Genomic DNA, 14,471 nt, shown 5'->3' with positions numbered 1-14,471 from the left:
ACCTCTCTATAATAACAGATCCTGAAGAATATCCACCCCTTCATCCTCACTCCTAGCTACAGCTATCTGTGTCTTCCAGAAAGAGCTAACCTTACTACTGAAACCCAGTTTTGAATAATCTAGATAGAATAAAACTCTTCAAAATATTTTATCCACCTAAAAAAAAAGACACTAGAGAAAATTGTCTCTAACTGTGTTGGGTTTACTCAAAAATAGAAATAAGGATTATATTCTGGAATGTATGAAATGGCAAGCCATCAATGCCTTTGGCTTGGGAAGGGTAAGGGAAGCTATTATTAGCAAAAACGATTTACATAAACTGCTTAGAAACAGTTCATTGTGTCCAGAGGCAGAGGTATTGTCATTTCTTTGGTAGAGATGACATTACTGGGCAAGTGTTCTTCCAAGATCATCTTATCTGAATTCCTGCAGGCCTAAAGAATGCCTAACGATAAACTATCAAAGCAGGAGATGTATGAAGGACACAAAGTGTTTTTAGAAACTTCTTGGAAACAGTTCTTATCTCAGACATGTAAGCATGAACCTCCTTTTTTGGGGGGAGGTTTCCTGGTCCTATTTTGTCTGAGTATGACAAAAGTGATTTCACCTTGGTATCTGCAACTTTCACAATTTTCACCATTTTTTAAAAAATTATAAAGCCAGTTGGAGATTATCTGAAGTCATAAGAGTCTACTCCAATGCAAATACATAGAAGATAGCTCTTTGGTGGGATAGGATGTGGCCTTCCATTAATTATTTTCAAGTGAGATATTTCTGGCCTGGTATGGTGGTTCATGCCTGTAATCCCAGCACTTTGGGAGGCGGAGGCAAGCGGGTCACTTGAGGTCAAGAGTGCAAGACAAGCCTGGCCAACATGGTGAAATCCCGTCTCTACTAAAAATACAAAAATTAGCCAGGCGTGGTGGGGGTTGCCTGTAATCCTAGCTACTCGGAAGGCTGAGGCAGGAGAATTGCTTGAACCCAGGAGGTGGAGGTTGCAGTGAGCAGAGATTGAGCCACGCACTCCAGCCTGGGTGACAGAGGGAGACTTTAACTCAAAAGAGAGAGAGAGAGAGAGATGTCTTTGTTCTAAGAGACTGTCCTTTGCATTACTGTCCTTTGCATTACAGAATATATAAGCATCCCTAATCCGAGCTATGAAATTCCAAAAGCCCTCTTCTTCCCCATAGTGATAATAAAAAAATAAAAGGGCAACAACACATTTCCCAAGTTGTGACCAGAAGCAAGAATAATGCCTCATTCCACTCTGTAAGGCTTTGATTAAACAGATGACTCTGGGTCCTAATGGAACAAAGCATTTTGCTTTCAAAGAAAATAAATGCCAAGATAGAAAAGAACTAGAATACTATCTCTTCCTAGTGAAGAACAGTGCAGCTTCTTCAAGTTGACACAAAAATTCAAAAGAAGCTTGACTTAAAATAAGTCTAAAAAGGCAGAGGTATGTAGTGAAAAGAGCATTAGATCATCCTGGAGAAATCACTTATCCTCTCTATTTTTGTTACCAGAAAAGTAAAGATGAGGAGTTACAACCAGAACTGTATATTCTCTAAGTTCCCATCCAAATTCTGAATGCAGGTTTCCCATGGACAAGAAGAGACAGAAAATAAGTCAGACTTTCTGGGCAGGTGTGGTGACCCGTACCTGTAATCCCAGCTGTTCCAAGGGGCTGAGGCAGAGGAATCACTTGAGCCCAGGAGATTGCTCCACTGCACTCCAACCTGAGTGACACAGCAAGATTCTGTCTTAAAAAGAAAAAAAAAAAAGATTGAGAGGCACTACATTCAATATATATTTTGTCAAGCACCTACTATATGGCAGATCCTGTACTAGGCCCTACTTGTATAAAGTGGTTCCACATTTACACTACTATAGTGTGATTTCCTAGGTGGGTAATACATGAATAGATGATTGAGAGACTGATAATTACCTAATAGATAAATAACCTGATAGACACACAGTTCTCTTTGCTTTCCAGATATCTGACCTGAGCATACTCTTTGTCCAACATCCAAGAGTGTATGTTTTATGAAGGTGAGTTCATTTTATACTTGCATAAGCACACATACTCTCACAGCTTCAACTATCATGTTGATATTAATAAACAATATATAATTATAACACTTACCTTTTATATATTAGTAAATGCAAGTACTGTTTTCCTAATGGCTTTCAAGGCAATTGAAATTGAATCCATTCAAAAACTGAATTCACTATATTTTCTCTTCTCTCAACATGTGCAGTAGATTGAATGATGGCCCCGGAAAGATATCCACATCTAAATCTCTGGAACCTATGAATGTTACCTAATAGCAAAAAAGGACTTGGCAGATGTTCTTAAATTAGGACCTTGAGATTAAAAAATTATTCTGGATTATCCAGGTGGGCCCTAAATGCAATCACAAGTGCCCTTAAGAAAGAAAGGCAGAGGGGGATTACACATGGTTGCAGTTTATGATAATAATTATTAAGAATAGGCGGCCGGGTGTGGTGCCTCATGCCTGTAATCCCAGCACTTTGGGAGGCCCAGGAGGGTGGATCACCTTAGGTTGGGAGTTTGAGACCAACCTGACCAACATGGAAAAACCCTACCTCTACTAAAAATACAAAATTAGCCTGGCCTGGTGGTGGGCACCTGTAATCCCAGCTACACTGGAGGCTGAGGCAGGAGAATCACTTGAAGCCTGGAGGCGGAGGTTGCAGTGAGCCTAGATCGCGCCATTGCACTCCATCCTGGGAAACGAGGAAGACTCTGTCTCAAAAAAAAAAAAAAAAAACTAGAAGAGGCAAGAAAAAATTCTGAAAATTCTGCCCTAGAGTCTCTGGAGGAATATGTTTTCACTGACACCTTAACTGTGGCCCAGTGATACTGTCTGTGAACTTCTGGCCTCCAGAAGTGTGAGAATTTAGTTTCTGTTGTATTAGCCACCAAGTTTATACCAATTTGTTACAGCAGCCTCAGGAAACTAGTAACTTCTCTTTCTAATTTCTCCTTGTTTATCAATCAGTGGTACCCATTCTTTTCAACACTCAAACTAAAACTAGAAATAATTTTCCATTTTTTATCATTTTCATAGCTTATAGCTCTGAGTTTTTCAGCCAGGAGCCACAGACCATTTATCAGTGGATTGTAAAATCTTTAATGAGTATACCCAAAAGCATTGAAAGCAGAGTCTCAAAGAAAGATTTACACACCCATGTTCATAGCAGCATTATTCACAATAGCTAAAACATGAAGGCAACCCAAGTGTCTAATAGACAAATAAGTAAAATATAGTAAATATATACAATGAAACATTAGCCTTAAAAAAGAAATTCTGATATATGCTACATGAATGAGCCTTAAAGATAGTCACAGAAAGACAAATACTGTATGACTCCACTTACATAATGTTGTTAGAGGAGTCAGAATCATAAAGTAGAAGAGTGGTTTCCTGAGGCTGGGGGGACAGAGAAATAGGGAATTGTTGTTTAACGGATAGTTTCAGTTTTACAAGATGAAAAGTGTTCTGGAAATGGATGGTGGTGATGATTACACAATATCATGAATGTGCTGAACATCACTGAACTATACACTTAAAAAATGGTTAGGATGGTAAATGTTATGTTACGTGGATTTTACCACAATTTTAAAAAATCTTTAGTGAATCACCACCAAAAACATTTTAGTAAAATAGAAAAGAAAATGTCAGAGTGTGTTATATATGATAAGGGTAAATAAACTTTTTCTAATTGTATCTGTGAGTAGATATGTCCTGATTTATGAAGTAAACTGGGTGACAGCCCAAAATCTTGAAACAAACTGCTTTGAATATCTCATCAAGTCAATTATTAATCCATTTCTTCTTTCTCAATACTCACACGCAGGTGTTTTCCCCGCTTATTTATTCTAAGCAGGGCGATGTGGTGCTGTGGAATCAGATGACCCAGGATTTGAAGATAAACTCCATCCCTAACTTTGTGACCTGGGGGTCTCTGAATCTGTTTCCTCAGAGTAAAAAGAATATCATGTTACTCTCCTCATAACGCTGCTGTGAGGATTAATTGAGATAATAAATGTAAAGTGCTTAGTTCAATGCCTGCAGATAAAAATTGTTTGAGAAAAAAATATGCACTATAATTATCTATGCTCTAAATCTTTAGGCTATAGCAGTAACTTTCTAACTAATCTAACTTCATCTCTCATCACTCCCATCAATCCTGTCCACAATGGCCCAACCTCAGTTTAATCTTCCTAAAAGATTGCTTTTATCAATAATGTACTGTGATTTATCACAGTTTGTACAGTGATATCTGTACTCTGTCTGACATTCAAAGCACTCCACAGTCACACTTTGAGCATTCTTACTGCTTCTCCAGCTGGTACAGCTAACTCAGTCTATTAAACACTCATTCCCATCTTTTCCCCTTTGCTCATGCTGTTCCCTTATCTCCTTTCTTTTCTTTTTTTCAACTATCCAGACATTGTTGAGAAACTCCTTTCTTTCCACCTATTTAATACCATTCTTCAAGGTTTAGCAAAAAGTCACAATTTATCTATGGAATTTTCTGGCAATTTGAACTAATATTAGTTCTGCCATCTAAAAAATGACTTCATGCTTTCTGAAATCAAATTCACTTAGGCTGAAATCCCAGCTCTGCTCAATAATAGCTGGTTGACTTCAGGCAAGTTTCTTAATCCCCTAATTTTACTTTATTCACTTGTATAAAAAAGATGATACGTAAGTGGGGTTGTTGTGATTATCTCTTCTTTTTTTTTTTTTGAGACGGAGTCTCGCTCTGTCACCCAGGCTGGAGTGCAGTGGCCGGATCTCAGCTCACTGCAAGCTCCGCCTCCCGGCTTTGCAACATTCTCCTGCCTCAGCCTCCCGAGTAGCTGGGACTACAGACGCCCGCCACCTCGCCCGGCTAGCTTTTTGTATTTTTTAGTAGAGACGGGGTTTCACCGTGTTAGCCAGGATGGTCTCGATCTCCTGACCTCGTGATCCGCCCGTCTCGGCCTCCCAAAGTGCTGGGATTACAGGCTTGAGCCACCGCGCCCGGCCTGTTGTGATTATCTCATGACAGAATATTTCATCACGCTAGCACTGGAGTGACCTCAAAGACTTGCTCATAACACAATCTTTAATGTCTTAAACACAATCTTTAATGTCTTATATCAAAGTGAGAAAATACACATTACATGAGTTGCCATTCCCACACTCGAGCAGCCATCATGGATTACTTGCAATACTCTTTACTACTGCCCCTAGACATGGTGTCAGAACTCTTCTCAATCCATTATACCAAACAGTCAATAACGATGGATGAAAATTCAGCCACTCTAAGCAGTCACTGGGGCAGCCACTCTGTCATTACTTTCAACTTCCCTTTTTAGAAACTGGAAAAATAGATGTTAAATAGAAGGCCTTACCTTAATTTAAGTGGCAGAAACATAGAAAGCTCCTTCGTTTGTTTTTTACCTCTCTTCGAATTCTATTTGAATGTCAGTTCATTTTAAAGCCAGATTTATTGACTATAATGAAAGGATGGCAGACATGTTTTATCCTCTTTAATTATGTAATTTTCTTTTGTGGCATTTTAATTAAGTACAAGACAATATTAATGCTTTGTGATTACGTGCCACAGAGATGATAACACTGGTCAAAGTAAAAATATTAAAAGATTGACTCAGCTCTGCCAAATAATAAAATCTCTGTCAATTACCTATAGACATAACATAAAATCAAAAGTTGTGATAATGTTCAGTGGCTTTTACTATTTCCTATCAGTTAGGGTCATAATACATTCAAATTTCTATCATTTCTCTTATTTAATCTATGAATCTATAAAGCAAGTAAGAAATAAAAGTCAAGGAAAAGAGTAAAATAGCTCTTAGATCTATTCAGTAATAACCTGATTTTTTTTTATTTACCAAATTTTAACAATAAAAAGGTACCACTTACTATAGAATGTTTGCTTTAGCAGCTCTTGAGCTACGTGACCTATTAAAAATGTCATTTATTTACAGCATGGCTCAGGTGCCAATCTGTTAAGTGACAACTGTTAATATATGCAAAAGTAAAGTAGTCTCAATACTGAAAGAAACTGTACTCTCCACAAGCAGATTGAGAATAGATTTAATGATTGAACAAAAAGTCAGTTTATTTTATTTTTATTTTGTTTTATTTTATTTATTTATTTATTTATTCATTTATTTTTGAGATGGAGTTTTGTTCTTGTTGCCCAGGCTGGAGTGCAATGGCATGATCTCAGCTCACTGCAACATCCGCCTTCTGGGTTCAAACAATTCTCCTGCCTCAGCCTCCCAAGTAACTGGGATTACAGGCACCTGCTACCATGCCCAGCTAATTTTTGTTATTTTTAGTAGAGACAGGGTTTCGCCATGTTGGCCAGGCTGGTCTCGAACTCCTGACCTCAGGTGATCTACCTGCCTCGGCCTCCCAAAGTGGTGGGATTACAGGCATGAGCCACTGTGCCCAGCCAAAAGTCAGTTTACTATGCACAAAATATTATATAGCCAGGGTAACGTTTATCATGAAAGCTGGTCGCTTATCTAACCATTTTTTCAAGAATCCTTTTTCTCCACTGGGTAAACTTTCAAAGTTGTAGGATTTAAACTTTAACAAATATAAAGCATAAAGATAAAGAAGACAAGGTCCACCTTTCAGGAGCTCCTAGTTTAGCAGGACAGACAGAAATCTAATTAAATCATCAGCGTAAACAGTGTGCCACTTGCTGTGGAAGATTGTATAAGAACATATGGAAGCTGAGAAAGCAATTCCCAGATGCTTGCATGAGTCTGCACAGAGAAGAAAACACAAGATGGGTGTCTCCTAGCAGACTAGCAGGACAAGGGCATCCTAGACAGGAAAAATGAGACAAGAAACACCAGTTATTTCACAGAGGTATAAACAGCATCATGCATTTTGGGAATGGGAAATAATCCTAGAACATGAGTGAATCATAGGGAACATGAGTCCTACCCTTCAGCACACTAGAGGAAGCAGAAGTTTGTCTTACCCTATAGTGTCCCAAATTTGAATGTAGGAGTAAAAGTCTTTAAAATTTCCATGAAAACTGACAGCAGATACCAAACATAGTATCCTGACAAGGCAACAATATCAAAACAAAAAGAGCAAATCTCAATTTGGTCATTAATCAAAGCAACCATTGGGAAAACATGCGTGGAAATAAGTGGCCAAAATAAGGAACCCTGAGAACTAAGAACAGCTGGAGTAAGCAATAATGGAACAGGATAGAAGTGGGGGTCCAGATACATTCTGGGATGGCACACAGAAGTCTTCAGTGGCTTTTTATGCAACAGTGGGCTGGCCATAGACCAAGCAAAACCTCCTAATAAGAGAAAATGGAATGAACAATAAATTTAAAAATTTAAAAATTAGAAAATAATTTTTTGAAGATAAAATGGAATGAACACGATCCATTCTGCAAAATTCCCAGATTCTCCTAAAATGTTCAGTGCAATTTTTTTTGTCTTCTGCCTTTTTTTTTTTTTTTTTTTTTTATGACAGGGTCTCACTCTGTCACCCAGGCTGGAGTGCAGTGGTACGATCGCAGCTCACTGCAACCTCCATTTCCCAGACTCAAGCCATCCTCCTGCCTCAGTCTCCTGAGTAGCTGGGATTACAGATGTGTGCCACCATACCCAGCTAATTTCTATATTTGTAGTAGAGATGGGCTTTTGCCATGGCTGGTCATGGTCTTTTTGGCCAGGCTGGTCTCAAACTTCTGGGCTCAAGTGATCCACCCGCTCAGCCTCCCAAAGTGCTGGGATTACAGGCGTGAGTCACCATGCCTGGCCTTTAAATTATTTTTAAATTAGATGGGTACTATATCTAGACATTTTTATTGTAAAAATTGAAACAGAGTAAATTTTAAATGTAATTTGATACCACTCAATCCCAAATTATTTCCATAAAAAACAATTATTGTTATCCGTGTGCTACCTCCTAAGCATTTGTGTTTTATGTACTTGCAAAAACATGCGGCTTTGGTTTTGTAACATCAGTAGCATCATTCTCTGCATGTTACTCTTCATTTTTTTTTCATGTAATGATATATTGTCAAAGAATAACTCAGTGACCTTTAATTATTTTGCATGCTTTTTATTTCTTACATGAGGAAGATAGACATTAGACTGTCAAGGGACAAAGGCAAAAAACAGGACTTATAAGAAAAATGGGAAAGCAAAGAAACCTGTAGGCAGTCTGGGAATAGTGCACCCTTTTCTCCATTTTTGGTGTAAGCTCTTTCACCAGCAACTAGCTAAAAGACCACTCTGGACAGTCTGCCATTGAACAAGCTGGCTAGGGTCAATGGAGAAAATAATTTCAGTAGTTTATGGATTCTCCCGAAAACCTTGAGAGTCCTTGAGGAACTTACAGGAGCAGCTGTTTCTCTGTAACTTACAGGAACTTACAGGAGCAGCTGTGTCTGTCCGTTGTCTCCCCACCCTACCTACTCTCCAAGAACTACTTTCGCACCATTTCCTGCATCCCAATTTCTTCATCTCCTCTAATACTCAGCGCCACCAAGGTCAGGAACCTTAGGTTCTCTTTGATTCCTCCTTCTAGGCTGCCCTTTAGGGACTATATATTTGTGATGTGCCAAAATTCATATGTTGAAAACCTAACTCCCAGTGGGGTGGTATTATGAGGTGGAGGCTTTGGGAGGTAATTAGGTTTAGATGAGGTCTTGAGGGTAGAGCCCCCAAGATGGGATTAGTGCTCTTACAAGAAGAGAGAGAGACGAGAGCTGTTCTATCCTGGCCATGTGATGATATGAGAAGGCTGTCCACAAGCCAGGAAGCACTCCCTCATTAGACACTGAATCTGGCAGCACCTTGATCTTGGGCTTCCCAGACTCCAGGACTGTGACCAATAAATGTTTCTTATTTAAGCCATTTAGCCTATGGTATTATTACAGCAGCCTAAACTGATGGAGACAGCCCCATTAGCTAAAATATCTTCACACCTATTCTCCTAAATATTTCTCTAATCTTTCCTCTCCTAGTTAGGTTTTCATCATTATTTGCCTAAAGAATTATAACAGTGTCCTAATTAGTTTTCCTGCTTCTCAATTTTTTCCCCTTCAAATCCATCCTCTATCCAGCTGTCAGATCTACTTACCCAGAAACTGAAATAAGACTATACCCACTCATCAGCTTAAAATCTTTAATAGGTCCCAGGGGCCTAATGAACATTATGCATTAAAACCTTGTTAAAATGGCAAAGCCTTCCAAGAACTGGGTCTCCAATCTCATCTTTCCACAGTCCCTGCCTCACATTTTATGCTCCAGTAACACTCGACTGCTTACAATCCATTGTGCTATTTTTTAAGCCAATGCCTCTCCTAATGCCATCGCCTTTGCCTGGAATTCAGACTCTTATCCATCCTTCTCTGGCAATGAAAGAGCCCAAATCAACTGTTAAAATAGTCACTCACATGTAGTAAGCTCTTTCCGGGAATTGGTATGGTTGTACAGGGTTTTCTGATCACTCACTCCTTCTGTTCCTTCAATTCGTTTTTCCTGAGAGAAATGTTTCTCCAAAAAAAGGCAAAAAAAAAAAAAAAAAAAAAAACAAAAAAACCAAAAAATTCTATAAGAGCCTATAAATATTGAAACTATTGGAATAATCTAAAAACTCTCAGCCCGTGTCTAGGAGAATTTGAAGGACTCAGTGTCATAGACAGTGTTCCCAAACTTGAGCTTACAGAGCATCACCAGGATGGATTCAGTATCCAGGGTGCATGCATGAAGATGGCACTGAGGTAGGCAGTAGAGAGAGGTAGGAAAAAATGAGGAAAACAGACTAGAAACGACTGAGAACTCCAAAATGTCCATTTGATGCTAGCTCTGCTTGGACTGGGAGGCAACCTGAGAGGAAATAAATAATGTTTTCCACCATTCTCTGGGCTACACGAGTGTTCCTCAACACTGGCTAATATTAAGATTGTTTTCTTCTTAACAATGACAGCTGCAACCCTTCCAGACATCATAGAGCATTCAGAGGATTACATGCCTGTTGTCACATAGATTCAATGTATCAAAGTGCTCACTTGCCACTGCAGCAGCAAAGCCAACTATATTCTTGTGTCCTTTTGTGCAATTTTACACTTAGCACCTCCTTGTATAACCAAAATATGTGTGGATCATTTGCACCCACCTCCTGCCCTTTACTTCCTAACTTCTGCCTTTGAGATGGTATAGGATTTTGTTCTACCACTTTTCACATAAAAACAAACAAACAAACAAACAAACAAACAAACAAAAAAACTAGTTAGCCAGGCTTTCGGATTCATGCTTTCCATTTCTCTTCATCTATTCATTCCTCATTTATTCCAACTCCCTTGCACTTTTGGCACTAGGAATGAACTTCTCTTTCCCTTTTGTCAATTCCTTTGTCATTCTCCAAAAGGTCATAAAATAAAAATATTCTGAGGTTGGAGGTCATCAAACTCATTGGCAAAACATGGAAAAACATGGCCCAGTGGAGGAAAGTATGGAGAAGTTTTGTTTTGCTTTAAGAGACAGAGTCTCACTCTGTCACCCAGGCTGGAGTGTGTAGCATGATCATAGCTCACTGCAGCCTCAAACTCCTGAGCTCAAGGGATCCTCCCACTTCAACCTCCTGAGTAGCTGGGACTACAGGCAGGTGCCACTGTTACCAGATGGAAGGTCTTGCCTGTGAGTTGTCCAGGTTCTTGGCATGTTGAACAAAGAACTGAATAAAGTGCACACAGCAACAAAAGAAGCAATAGAGATGAACAAAATAACAAAAGAATGGAGTAACAATGGCACAGATGTATCGAAGAAGCAACAGTACAATTCACAGAGCGGGAGCAGGCTCAAGTAAGCAGCTCAAGAACACCCCCCACCCGATTGCAATGGTCCCCAGGGTTTTTATAAAGCTAAAAGAATTTCGTAACACCCCAGGTGCTCTTTAGAAGCCTCCCATTGGTTACACCCCATGAAGGACTGGCCTTCCAGAGACCAACCAGAGGCTGAAGTGGAGACTTGGCCTGCAGTCAATCAGAAGCTGAAGTGGAAACTTCTGTCTTGTTATCACAGGAGTGCTGATGTAGCCTGTATGCTGCCTAATTTTGCCTAGAACTATCTGCACCTGCTGTTCCTTTGCTTATGCCTTAACCCTTGGTTGCCCTAATTCCCTATTCTGCCTCACTACCATGCCCAGCTGATTTATTTTTATTTTTTTAGAGACAGGGTCTTGCTATGTTGCCCAGGCTGGTCTTGAACTCCTGGCCTCAAGTAATTCTCCTGTCTTAGCCTCCCAAAGAACTGGGATTACAGGCATTGAGTCACCGCACCCAGCCAAGAAGATTTTATGAACCCTGTAGCTTAGTCCATCTACCTAACCACCTCAACACATACACACGCCCCACCTTCTCTCAGCAAATTAGATGAAATTAATGTTAGGCAGGAGTCCACTCCTTCAACTATCTACCTCCACCCCTGCAAGGTATTTATATCTACATCTAGTTTGTAAGAAGAAGATGTCCCTACTGCAGTTTGAGACCAACTTTTGCATCTATTTTCTTGCTATGATGACATAATTGTTCCATCTACCTCTTCTATCTACTCTTGGGGAACCCGAGCACCAATCAAACCAAACTGCTTTCAATTCCCCAAATGTGCAAGCTCTATCATGCATTGGTACCTTTGTTCACACTGCTCCCCTTCCTTCAGTGACACCCTCCTAACCTCCACATTGAATGCTGCTCAACCCAAGAGTCAGGATCCAATTCAAAAATCATCTTCTCTATAAAGTCTTCCATGAAACTTCCAGTAGAATCAGCCATTCCTCCCTTATTTCCCACTATATCCTGTGCACTCTCCATCCTGTCATCTATGACTTTTTCCTGTACTTATTGTTTTACATGTCTCCTCCCATTTTTCTTTATATTTTTTAATTAAAAAAAAATAATAGAGACAGGGTCTCATTATGTTGCCCAGGCTGGTCTCAAACTCCTGACTCAAGTGATTCTCCCATCTTGGCCTCCCAAAGTGCTCATACTACAGATGTGAGCCACCATGACCAGCCCCATTATTTTTTTAAATGTAGGACGTTTTTATATTGCCTTTATTTGCTTTTGTATTGATAGCAGTGTCTAGCACATAGTAGGCATTTAAATGCCTGTTGCATGAATGAATGATAAAATAAAATAATACCCTTTACCAAAACAATACATATATAATTTTTAAAAAGAGATAGAAGAATAGCACTTGACTTGTATGAACCTCACATTTTCCACAACCACCCCTCCAGTTCCCAAGTTTGGAAGCATAATAAGCAGCACTTGAGGCAGGATCCTGTGGCTCATGCCTGTAATCTCAGCACTTTGGGAGACCAAGGAGGGGAAATGCTTGAGGCCAGAGGTTTGAGACCAGCCTGGACAACATAGCAAGACCCCTGACCCTGTCTCTATAAAAAAAATAATAATAATAAAGCAAATTAGCCAGCATGGTGGTGCATACCTATAGTCCTAACATGGTAGAGGGATCACTTGAGCCCAAAAGTTTGAAGTTGGAGTGAGCTATGATCGCCACTGTACTCCAGCCCGGTTGACAGAGCAAGATCCTGTCTTGAAAAAAGCACTTGAGGGATAAAAAGAAGTAGAAATAAAAGCAAGTGATATTGTGGCAATTAGACAAGCCAGTCACACAAATGACATGAATGGCATGTCCCTAATAAAAGTAACAAAAGCGGCATAAGACTGTGACACTGCACCTGGCTACATCCACACATATGACTTGTATATGATGGGGATGAAATGCTTCCTTAGGAGACTGAGAATTCAGACTTGCTAGTTTACTTTGCCTTGTTTTACCTTGGTAAAAAATCAAGATCTAATGATCTGATTTTTCTATTTCTTGGCAAATCTAGTTTGGCCTTTTTTTTTTTTTTTTAGACAGGATCTCACTCTGTTTCCAGGCTGGAGTGCAGTGGTGCAATCACAGCTCACTTGCAGCCTCGACCTCCTAGGCTTAAGCCATCCTCCCACCTCAGCCACCCAGTAGCTGGGACTTAGGCAAGCAGCACCATGTCCGGCTAATTTATTGCTATTATTATTTGTAGAGACGAGGTCTTGCTGTGTTGCCCAGACTGGTCCTGAACTCCTGGGCTCAAGCAGTCCACCTGCCTCAGCCTCCCAAAGTGCTAGAATTACAGGTGTGAGCCACTGCATTCAGCCTAAATCTAGTTTGGCTTCTAGCATACTAAAAATCAGAGGGTTTTTTTTTTCATATTCCAATACTAACCTGGTTTTGTTTCTCCTTCTTTCACCACTCACCTGACACTCTCACTCCAGTCTCTTCCCTGTCATCAGCCAACAACAGGGCTGAGTACTGATCACACCAGTTCTCTAGGTGCTTAGGAAAGCTGTTTGGTAACCAAACACTTTCAGCTGCCTTCTCCAGGTCTAAACAGCTAACAGACTGGTTTTTTGCTGTCCCTGAAGGGCCAAGTTTGCTCTTCTCTGGTCTATAATGAGGTATTTTAAGATGCTCGCAATAATTCTCTAAAACAGAGCATTGGATAAATTCTTGAATTGAATTACTGATAACTTTACCCCACTGAGGTCAAGGAAAGCAACAACCAGCACTATTTCTCTTAACCCTGATCAACATGAAAAGTTGGTGAATGCAGAGATAGAAAACTTGAGAAAAACAGAACATGTTTTTCTCAAGACTATGTTATGTTAAAGTTTCTAGCCAAGGAAGAGGCCACATTTCTTTTTTTGTTTGTTTGTTCAGTCTCCATATAGACTGTCAAATTCGAAAATTGCTGATGCCGACTACATTTTTAGTTTTCATGGAGGGGTACTGGGAAAAGTTTTCAATTAGCAATAATCACACCTTTGATAAACCTCATTGGCTACAATACTATGATATTGCCCCTGCACAAAACTACAGATCACATTTCTTTTTCTTTTCTTTTCTTTCTTTTTTTAAAAAAACAAATATGCTATTTTATTCTAAGGCAATATTTCTGTGGTTTCTCCCAGAGGAAAACCCAAAAGTGGTTGCAAACCACAAAAGAATAGAAAGAATGATTTGGATATTTCTCTTTTTGTTTTCTTGATGTTTTCTCCTCACCTGAGGGGGAAAAAAAAGTAATTTTACAAAATTTTAGAAGATACTTTTTTTTTTTTTTTTGAGACAGGGTTTTGCTCTGTCACCCAGGCTAGCATGCAGGGGCACAATCAGAGCTCACTGTAGCCTCCACCTCCCAGACTCAAGAAATCCTCCCACCTCAGCCTCCCAAGTAGCTGGACCACAGGCACACACCACCATCCCCAACTAATTTTTAAATGTTTTTATTGAGACAGGTTATCACTATTTTACCCAGGCTGGTCTTGAACTCCCATACTCAAGCAGTCCTCCTGCCTCAGCCCCCTAAAGTGCTGGG

At 39.7% G+C, this 14,471-nt stretch overlaps 1 non-coding gene across 1 annotated transcript; it reads right to left on the bottom strand.

The window, feature by feature from the left end:
- Positions 1-13,825: 13,825 nt before the first annotated feature.
- Positions 13,826-13,971, bottom strand: LOC111525770. The gene has a single exon (XR_002726192.1). It is a non-coding gene; the product is annotated as a U4 spliceosomal RNA (small nuclear RNA).
- Between the last annotated feature and the right edge of the window lie 500 nt (positions 13,972-14,471).

This window comes from Piliocolobus tephrosceles, chromosome 1 (genome assembly GCF_002776525.5).
Source record: "Piliocolobus tephrosceles isolate RC106 chromosome 1, ASM277652v3, whole genome shotgun sequence".
In the NCBI taxonomy this organism is placed as follows: domain Eukaryota; kingdom Metazoa; phylum Chordata; class Mammalia; order Primates; family Cercopithecidae; genus Piliocolobus; species Piliocolobus tephrosceles.
This window is presented reverse-complemented; position numbering and strand designations above follow the sequence as displayed.